General features: G+C 38.2%; 1 long non-coding RNA gene across 1 annotated transcript; it reads right to left on the bottom strand.

Annotated features, from left to right (window-relative positions):
* Nucleotides 1-8238: 8238 nt before the first annotated feature.
* On the bottom strand, nt 8239-10334 carry LOC117453651 (uncharacterized). Its single transcript, XR_004552919.1, has 3 exons — nt 10228-10334; nt 8756-8806; nt 8239-8312 (listed from the first exon to the last, which is right to left on the bottom strand). It is a non-coding gene; the product is annotated as an uncharacterized lncRNA (long non-coding RNA).
* Between the last annotated feature and the right edge of the window lie 453 nt (nt 10335-10787).

Raw genomic sequence — 10787 nt, 5'->3', positions numbered from 1 at the left:
TTTTTTCTAGTTACTTTTTAAATTTGTACTTTCTTGTTTATTTATGTTCTTTAAAATGTTCATTTTATTTGTACAATGCCATGTATGCTGGCTGCAATACAGTTTATAATTTTTAATTTGTATTGTTTAATGGCATGCCTTTTTGATACACCATTTTTTTTTTTGTATACTGCCATCATATCTCTTGTTGATAATGAATGGCACCCAACAGAAAAAAAATCAGATTCACATAATCTTTATTTATAGAAGATATAAACATACATGAATTTATAAAGGAATAACAAACACCATCAGTTAGGAAAAAGCCCCTTAGTTTTAAGAGATTTAAAGCAAGAAATTGAGTTTGCTAGCTTGAGGTCCTCCTCTAAAACATTATTACATGTTTATTTTGTAATAGTATTAAGAATACATGATAAATATATAATACATGTAGACATTTCTCAATTGTAATACCCTCGTTCTACTAGACTCAAACAAAACATTCCTTATATATTTCAAAGACGAGAGAACAAAAGAAACCTATAACCCATTCAAGCAAGCTTTTAACATCTCTAGAAGAAAGATTGAGGTTATATTTTAATATATTTTATATTGTGGATACTTTAGCCTCCATCCAAGTTTACAATTGTCCACACTATTTTACACTTGCATTTATGAATATAGTTTTGCTGTGTTTTACACTTTAGTATTTATGTTTATAGTTAGCTTTGATATTTGCTTAATTGATTAGAAATATTTTCTTTTCATGATCTGATATTTCCTCAACTGTTATTATGGGGCAGTACTTACTGGTGCTTGAATTTCAAATATTCAATTCAGATAATATTTGTTTAAAACATTTGACAAACACATGTATATGAAAAAAAAGAAGGATTTATTTATGTTCAATACAATGAATACAATACAATGCATATTTAGGTATTCAGGTAGCGCATCAAACCCTCTCTGATGTCAGTGCCCTCCTCCTCTGCACCTTGAGCCGCTGCTACCCCAGGCTCTGCGGCTGCTGGTGCATTCCACCCATCGTCATAGGCCTCTCCATGACTCTCGCAGAGGTTATGCAGAGCACAGCATGTAAGCACCATGGATTTCACAAGTTTAACATCACAGTCATTTCTTTTCATGAGGCAACGCCACCTTCCCTTCAGTCTACCAAATGCGTTCTCAACCACAACCCGTGCGCTGAACATTTTCTTGTTGTATACCACATGTTTTGCTGTCAGCCGTCCATTGTCTGGGAAGGGTTTTAAGAGCCAGCTTTGCAAGGGATAGGCATTGTCTCCAAGCATGTAATAGCCAGCATTCACCCCACCAATGTCCCTGGTGCAAGGTGGAAAGTAGTTGCCACGACTGGCTAACTCCCACAATGAGGACAGCCTCAAAACCCGAGTGTCATGCATGCTCTCAGGCATTCCTGCAAACACATTCCAGAAATGTCCCTTTCCATCTACAACTCCTTGAAGGATGATGGAGTGCCAGCCTTTCCGATTGAAATAGTCACAGTGGTATTCCTGTGGTGCCAAGATGGGTATGTGTGATCCATCAATAGCACCTACGCACTGAGGGAGCCCCCACCTGTTCTCAGTGTAGGCAGCCATTTCTGCAAACTTCTGCCGGTCTGGTAAACGAATTAGTTCCGGTACTAACAACGCCTCTGCAGCAGCACAGAAGTCTCGCACACACCGGCACACAGTGGTGTTGCTCACTCCGAAAAGATGTCCAATGCTTCTGTACTCTGAGCCGGTAGCAAGCTTCCACAGTGCGATGGCCACTCTCTTCTTTAGAGGTATACACACGCGGAATGTTGTGTCCCGTCTCTCCATCGCTGGCCGCAGTTTGTTGCACAGGTAGGTGTATGTTTCCTCAGACATCCTGAAGTTATCCACCCACTGAGTGTGTGTGAAAGATGGAACAATCACAGACCACCACTCGGTAGCTCGGTCGAGCATCCAAACACATGGTCTGCGGCGACGTAACTTCTGAAATACACAAACAAAAGCATACATATTTTAATACGTAAAAGTGGTAGCTACAATTAATTAAATATTTGAAACACTTTGGTCGTATTGTGAGTGTGAGCCTAAACACATGGCTAGTTAGCGAACGTTAGCTTACCGAGTAGTAAGTCCTGTTGTAGTCTCTGCAGCGTTGTAGGACTTCCACAACTCTCTCGTCAGCTTCTTCTGCATCTCGTCTTGCTATACGCAGCCTACTTTGAAACATCACTTTCCTGCTTGCTGTGATCACTTTCCTGCTTGCTGTGATCACTTTCCTTCTTGCTGTGATAACAAGCCACACACCAAGAAACAAGTAAACGATCGCTTCCACATCCTCCATTGTTGTGTGTGTTTTGTGAGTTGTGTCGCATTGAAAATGACGCCACTGCAGTTTTACTCAGCGTCGCTCCGCCCAAAAAGCTGATCGCCCCGCCTACATTGCGTTGCTACCCCAGGTCCTAAACTGTAATGGAAATGCGCCACGGCCTCGGCCGGCCAGCGAGGCAGCCCGAGGCCTGAGCGAGGACGCTTAGGGACGCTTAAACGGGGCTATCCCGTTGCAGTGGAAATGCGCTATTACTTTCCTCTTCTTTGAATTTTTTTTTCTTATGTCCATGTTGTCTGGGGGAGAAAACATATCAAACCAAGAGATCGTCAGCTTTGATTTTTGTTGTATTAACAATGTCCTGAACATTTGGTGTGTGTGCCTTACCTCCGCTACCGGCATCGCTTCATATAACAGATCTGAGCTGTCCAACTATGACAACACTCCTTGAACATGCGCGCTATGTGAGTGAAAACAGTGAAAACATGGTACGGAGTTTCATTGATTTGGGCATTCTCTCAATAAGCAAGTGGAATGGATTTGATAGTGAAGCACTGACACAGCTGGATAGACCGATTCACGGACTTTCCACATGGTAAAAGTGGGGGGGTCTAAACTAATCATTTGAACAAGTGGGGGGGACTTGTCCCACCCTGATATAATGGCTGCGACGCCCATGTCACAGTATAACATACCTACATTATACTCTCTTTATTTATATGCTTTAGTTTTAGTTTAGACTACAAACATTGAGAGGCTTTGGATCACGTGATGACACCGGCGAGCTGAGCGGAGTAGTCGGGTGTAGGCGGTAATCAGACTTAACTATGATTTATCTGCCCATGCAACACTTACATTGTCACATACTGTATGCCGAAGTATTATTTTAAGCAACACATTAAGTTGACGAAACACTCGAGTCAAATGTAATTAAAGTCGGATCCATCCGTGTCTTAACCTGTACGCATTCAAACACTCGGTCGATTTTTTTTTTACCAGCCGTTCTGTATTCATCTTACAGGTTGCTTTTATCCTGGATTAAGTGTTTAAATCATGGATGTTTAAAGTTGAACTTCTTCGTATTTGTCTAACATGATAGTGTACTTTTCATTAATGAAGTATGATGCTGCGCTGTCAGTACGCTTGTCCCTGTTTGTGATTGGTCAAATGTTGCTAACCCCGCCCCTTTCACATGAACAGAGAAACCCTGGTTGAGTTACCGGGTTGATAACCAGTGGTGTAGTGGGCCTTGGACTTATTTGGAGCATGATCTTTTTTTTAATAGTCTAATAAATATAAAATCATTGCTAGTGTTATCAGTTGCAAGTGTGTATTTGTTGTATTAATGACAAAAACATAATACAATTCACAGTAATTATAATAAAAAATAAAAACGATTTCCTTAAAAAAATGATGATTCGTCATCACGCTCATGACCCCGCTGGGGTTGCAACCCAGTCTCACGGCATTTTGTGTTCACCAACACGATTTTCCCCTTTTTTTCGTGTTGCACAGCACGATTTTAAAAGCAATGTATTTCTACTGGTAATGTGTTTCGTGCCTGCAGCACATATTTTTCTCCAGTCGGGTCGTGGAAGACCGGAAGCTGTGTGGTTCATAAAAACATGTTCTTACTCAATATCAAGCCACAATTATTGCTTTTATTTTAAATCGTATAATTTCGGACTTTTGTTTCCGTCAGTGAGGAAAATAAATGGGGCTCAGAGCCTCAGGATCCTGAAATCTGTATTTTTTAAATATTTTTTTCCTTCTAATTTGTTATTCTTTTCAAAATAACACACTGTTATTTACTCACCAATAACACACAATTATCCTTGCTTTTATTTATTGCTTTAATATCATAATCTCGTGCTTTGTTGGCCTCCATCAGGAACTGAATTTCAAAATAAAAATAACTGGAAACAGACATAGGCATTTCGAGCGATTACCCAAGATCCTCAGCTATGGTTTAAGCTCGCTGATTGGATGTATTAGCCGCAATGCATGCTGGGATTTTGTGTTTTTATGATATGAAATCCGGAAAACATTTTAAAAGAATAAAATAATACTTAATTCCGAGTGTTCTTGCTTTTATCTTTGAAAGTCATCACATAACGGCACTGTAATACACGGTTCGGCTGCATTAAATATTACAGATCTGCTGTAGTTCTTTATTTATAGAGCCCTGATCAGAAGACCTTTGGAAAAACTGGAAGAAATGCCGCCGAAACTAAATATGTGGGAAAGTAGAAGGTCAATGATAGAAATATAGAATATAAAAAATCAAGAAGATACTATAAGAGTGATCTCTACAATAAAACAGTTTAGTGCTGGATGTACAAAGATATTAATAGGAGGAGGTGCAAAACAGAAAAACGAATTAACCTTTATTTAAACATTAAATAATACTTTAGATTAAGGTCTTCTTTTAAATAAGAAAAACACTTTGGGGGTTTCTATCTACAGATACATATTAAGCCTGACAAAGTACTTAACGTTGCGTTCCTGCAATGTTAACTATGTTGAAGCACTTATTTGTTTATTATTTGTTTATTATTAAACTGATATTATTATGTATTATACTCTTAAGAGTTCCAACTCCTGCCTCCAAACTCTGCTGCAGAAACTCTCCTCTCTACTCTCTCATCCTCTCTGGACTCTCTCTGTCCTCTCACATCTCGGCAGGCTCGTCAGTCCCCTCCTGCTCCCTGGCTAAATGACGCACTAATAGAACAGTCCTTAGGGCAGCAGAGCGGAAACGGTGGAAATCCAAACCTCCTAACCTATCAGGCTCTCCTCTCCTCTTTCTCTGCTTCGATCTCTCAGGCAAAAAGCACTTTCTTTCAAGACAAGATCCAATCTTCCTATTCCAATCCTAAAAAACTATTTTCCATATTCTCCACCCTCTTGGACCCTCCCAAAGCCCCTCCCCCCTCCTCACTTCTGTCAAGCGACTTTGTTAACCACTTTGAAAAAAAGGTTGATGATATTCGCTCTTCTTTTTCTGACTCACCTTTACTCACCGCTGGGTCACCAGACCCTCCTTCCACCCGCACACTAACCTCCTTTTCCCCTCTCTCGCCAAGTGAGGTTCTTACCCTCATTACCTCTGCCCGCCCCACCACCTGTCCTCTGGACCCTATCCCTTCAAACCTCCTTCAGACTATCGCTCCTGATATTCTACCGTTTCTCACCCATTTCATCAACACTTCTCTAACTTCTGGTCACTTTCCAAACAGTCTCAAGGAGGCAAGAGTAAACCCTCTCCTAAAGAAACCCACTCTCAACCCGTCTGATGTTATAAACTACAGGCCTGTCTCTCCAACCCAGTCTCACAAAAAAATGTATAATAGCTACGTTGGTCCACAACGTAGGACGTAGTAGTTCTACGAAAACGCCTCTGAAATCGTAAGATGCCTACGTTTTTTTTCACCATTCATTCCAATGGCTGGCTTCTATGTCACGTGATCTTCAAATTTCTCTCTGCAGAAAAAGAAACATGGCCGACCTCCGTTTTATTCTTGGTGTAAAATGCCTATTTTAAGGTTAGTTAGGTCATTAAAATGCGTTTTGATGTCATTTCATGCGAGAAATATGAGTTGTTATTTAAGATTATGTGTGTAGTGGGTGTACATGATCTTTAGTTTGCTAGTTATTACCAAGATTACTTCAGGAAATCGTGTCCATTCAACGTTTGCATTGTTACCAAGGTGGTTGCTAGTGACGCTGCTATCAGTGTATGCTCTGAAATTGTAATATTATAACGTCTTTGCCCTCATTTATTTATATTGCTGTTAGCGCACAACTCGAACGTAGCAGTTTAACAAAAATGCCTCAGGAAATTGTGTACATTTAACGTATTTTAAGTGTGGCCCGAGCGAGACCTTACGTGTATTGTTAGTGTTAGCATCTGGTGCTAGCTAGCTACGCTAACAGATAACGGATAAGGAACTGTACATCCATGTTCGTAATGCGCAGGTATTTGTTGTGTACTTAATGGCAACGCTACAGGCCTGGCATTTCCTGTGAACCCGGATGTCATAATAGTGTAATATTCCGCAATAGGAGTCGAAAACAGGCCTCAAGTTCTTAGGTTTAATAGCTACTTTGGTAGCATACAGGTTCAGAGGTCACAGGTTACAGGTCGCAGGTTTAACGTCACACAACAGGGTCAACGTCACACACTCTCCAGCCCTCCCCCCTCTGCTCCCCCCCAACCACAGGCCCGCACATCTATGCGGCCAGCATTACTGTGCAGCTCTGTGATTGGCAGAGAGACGGGCAGCGTCTATCGATAGAAAATGGACCTTTGGAGTGCAAAGTGTGTGTTTATATATATATATATAACAGTATCATTAAATAATGCTGTGTGTGTATACATGAATGAATACATGTGTGAGTACATGTACTCACACTTATATGTATATAAGTGTGTGTGTATATGAATAAATGTATATATAAAATAGTATCATTAAATAAATATATATATTATATATATATATAATAAATAATGCTGTCAGATAAATGAAGTAGCCTACACAGTAATAGTCAAGGTTATATTCAATATTCTGCACTTACACCAGCTGATAAGATATTTAAAACGTCTTTTGTTTGTCCTGAAAACGACATTTGAGAATACACACAGGCTAGTTATAGATGATAAAACACCAGTAGTACAATCTCAGGACTCTTCGATATGCCTTTGATTACAGGATCGTTTACTTTTGTCACTACCCGATCCGTCCCCCTGCCCGATCGGTACTGCGCATGTGCGAGATGGTCCGTCATATTGGACAACTCCGGACGGCAACACACGATGGACACTTGACACAGTGGCTTTTAGCAAAGCTCAAAAATAAAACGAGAGAGAGATGAGTTATTGTTATTACAACGTGACTTCACTATTATTTAACAACTCTTTGTATTGGGTTATTTTATTTGGGGTTAAGTACATTGTCAGAATAAGTGAGGAATGAATTTAACTTCTGTTAGACAGCCATATGCCATACATTTGTGCATACATTCACAGTAAATATGTATTCAGTATGATAGCTGTCTAACAGAAGTTAAATTCAATTCAAGTACATTGTCTCCCATTAATTAAATAATAAAGGGCACGTTAGCCCATCCCATGCAGTTTAAACATGGTATTTGCTTCTTCTTTTTTCTGCAACTGTTTGATGATGTTCCTTTTAATAAAAAAAATACTATTTACCCATTTCAAGTTGTTTATTTATATATTTTGTTGATGTCCATCAAGTGGTTTTAAATTATTATTTCATTTTTATTTGAAGAAGAAATTATACAAGTATGAAAATGAAAAAACAATTTTACAATAAAAACAAATGGCTTTGAGGTTTTTCAGTTGAATAACATAATTTTTTATTACAAAGTAACATTCAGCAAGTATATACAATAACGGTAGCAAAGGAAGGCATATAACCCCAAAAAACAATCAAAACAGATAAAATAGGGTCAAGCAGCACAACGGTTTTGACAACACGTGCAATTATCAGTCCTGCTGTTCCTCTGTTGTAGTATTGTCCTTCTCCACCCACTGTAGGGGCCACTTCTTCCCACTGTAATACATTGTAAAGATATCAGCCATGAACATAATTCAAAATATGGCAATATATGTTACACCTCTGTCAGATAAAAATGGTAATCAAATGCTTAGACTAATTAGTTATTGGTACATTTGCAGTGCAATTTAAAATACTACATACCACGTGGAACAAGGTTCCCACTCCACCAATTGCATTTGCTTCCCCTAAAAAATGATCGAAAATATTTGTACCATTTCAAGCAAAAAGATGTAAGTTATGTTGCAGTCAAATCCCAAAAGTGTGTCTGTAGCATGCTTTAGATGTACATTATATTAACTGACACAGTGACCTCTATTTATGACGAACAAACCTTTTGCCTTTTGGTTTTTACTACAGTCTTCACTGGGTAGTACTGCTCTCCTCCCACGATCTTATGGCTGCATTCTGAAAGAGCAAAATAATGTATACTCGTTTTTTGACCTTATAGATGTTAATGTTACTTTTGCACAATTTGATCTGTAATTTATAAAATCACTTTCAGTTTGCTTTTATTCTCATAAATTATATTTCCACAATTATTTGAACATGTCAACTGTTTATATAAAACTGCAAAAACTTTACACAAAAGGACAATCATAACATATATTGTTTAAAATATATATATATTTGACTGTGGTGAGTCGTTCGTCCACCACCGTGAAACAAATGATGATTTAAAAAAAAAAATTGTTTCTTTATTGATAAATAGTTGTAAAACAAAAATGCCCTCAAAAGTATTTGTTTAGAAAAGACAACAGTTGACATTTTTAACACTTCTCTATACAGAGAAAATATACTAGAGCTAGTGTCTTTACTGTCTAATCCCAATATAATTGAAGCTAAATAACCTTCAAAGTGTTGGGGGTTCTTCTTCTTGAGCTTCTTCCTTGGAGACACGTCTGTTGAGATGAAAGAAAAGCTTTTGTGAAGAGCTGTTATTATACTGTACACTTGATGTTACTGTTTAAAATATATCATTTAGTTTAAAACAGCACTGTTCATTTGGCTAATTGTCAAGACTTACCAGAAATGTTTCTTATTTTTAATATTCATATCATAACAGCAGTAAAAAGTCATCAATAATTCATTTCACCTGGCTCCAAAACAGCTAGTGTGCTACGCATGCTTGGCACCCCGATTTAAAGAGATACCGCTCATCGTTTTGCTTATTGTTGTTGGTGTAGATGGCCCTTAAGGGTTTATTTTTAACCTTTAGTAATGTTCACTTAGTTGTACAACTCCTTAGAAGTAGCTTCACTGTTATCATCAGGGTTAGGAAGTTACTAGAGAAAGATATATATATAGGAACTAGTCATTTGTAACCTGTTACCTTTTAAAAGTGTCCAACACTGGTCATCATCTAACATCAACATGTTTAGAGCGCAGAGAAAATTTTGTTTCGCCCAAAATATAATAATAATATAATAGAGATTGAAGCTGAATATTTGCTTGGATAAAACATGTTGTGAAATTTTTTCTTGACTTCTGGGCTTTACAACACTGGAGTTAAAAGTGAATGGTTGAAACGAGTCAAAAAACGATACTACGCGGCCAACAGTGGAATTTTATTGTTTTAAAAGTATAATACTAATAATATTAGTGAAGCATCATTCTTATCTGATATTATGCAAAATAAACAAAAAAAGATATAAAAGCTGCATAGTATTCATATGATTTAGTATTGAAGTATCAACATTAAGAATGGGGTTTCAAAGCTTTCCTCTATTCTGTACAGGCCTAGTTATATTTTTAACCCCGCAGGGTTGCAGCTGAAAGACTAAGACTAGAACTGCCATAAAAGCCATGCTTTCTCAAATGGGGATATATAAATTATTTTATATTTATTTATTTAAATATATTAACATATCATATATCAACTTACATGTTACCAACACATTAAATTATCCAAATACACAAATGTTATTAGGTTATATCTACTTGTGCCCTTCATAGAGCAGTCCTATTAATTTAAACATTCACACAGTAAGGTTTTTTTTGTCAGCAGCAACTGTGCTGCTTTTAGTCTGGATTATGAGTTTAAATTCTTCATATTAACAATATTACAGTCTGATTTTCGGTTGTAAAATATGCCTCTCTGCTTACAGTTGACCTAGTATACCTGTCCATGTTTACCATTGGTCATATGGGGCAAACACTTCCCCTTTATGTGAACCTGCTCATGGTGGGAAAACCCTGGGTTATGTGACAATTTAGCTTGATTGCGGCTATTAAGGTTAGTGAAGTAAGGTATAAAAAAAGGAGTGCTTTGGAGTATTGTCCTCTGGATGTATTGCTATTTAAAATTGCCACTAAAACCTACCCTGTTTCTTTTTTGCTGCTGCAGTCCTTTTTGTTTGTGCTGCTGGAGTTGCAGGACCTGTAGAGGGTTGTATGGCAGGACTAGTAGGGAGCAGGACTGCATAAGTACTGCTGGAGGGTCGGTCTTCTGGACTGGATGAGGGAATGGTGGTAGGAGCACTTGTGGCGTGTTCCGCGTCCAGACTGGGTGAGGGGATGGTGGTAGGAGCACTTGTGGAGTGTTCCGCGTCCAGACTCGGTGAGGGGATGGTGGTAGGAGCACTTGTGGAGTGTTCCGCGTCCAGACTGGGTGAGGGTTGTGGGTTAGTCCAACCTCAATGACACAAAAAGACAAAACTATCAGAGTAATGTTGATTTGTTTTGCATTCAGCAGCTCAATTTCTACTTTGAATATATATGTATACAACATAGTAACACAATTGTTTCTGATGTCAGCTTCTTCTTAACTACACATTTATTTTACCTAGACTGTATAGACTATAATTAAATGAATTGTTGAATCATTAAGAATTGTTTGGCCATAAATTGTTCATGAGCATTTTAGAATAGACTGAGCTATAT

Source organism: Pseudochaenichthys georgianus, chromosome 10 (assembly GCF_902827115.2).
Source record: "Pseudochaenichthys georgianus chromosome 10, fPseGeo1.2, whole genome shotgun sequence".
Classification (NCBI taxonomy): Eukaryota; Metazoa; Chordata; class Actinopteri; order Perciformes; family Channichthyidae; genus Pseudochaenichthys; species Pseudochaenichthys georgianus.
This window is presented reverse-complemented; position numbering and strand designations above follow the sequence as displayed.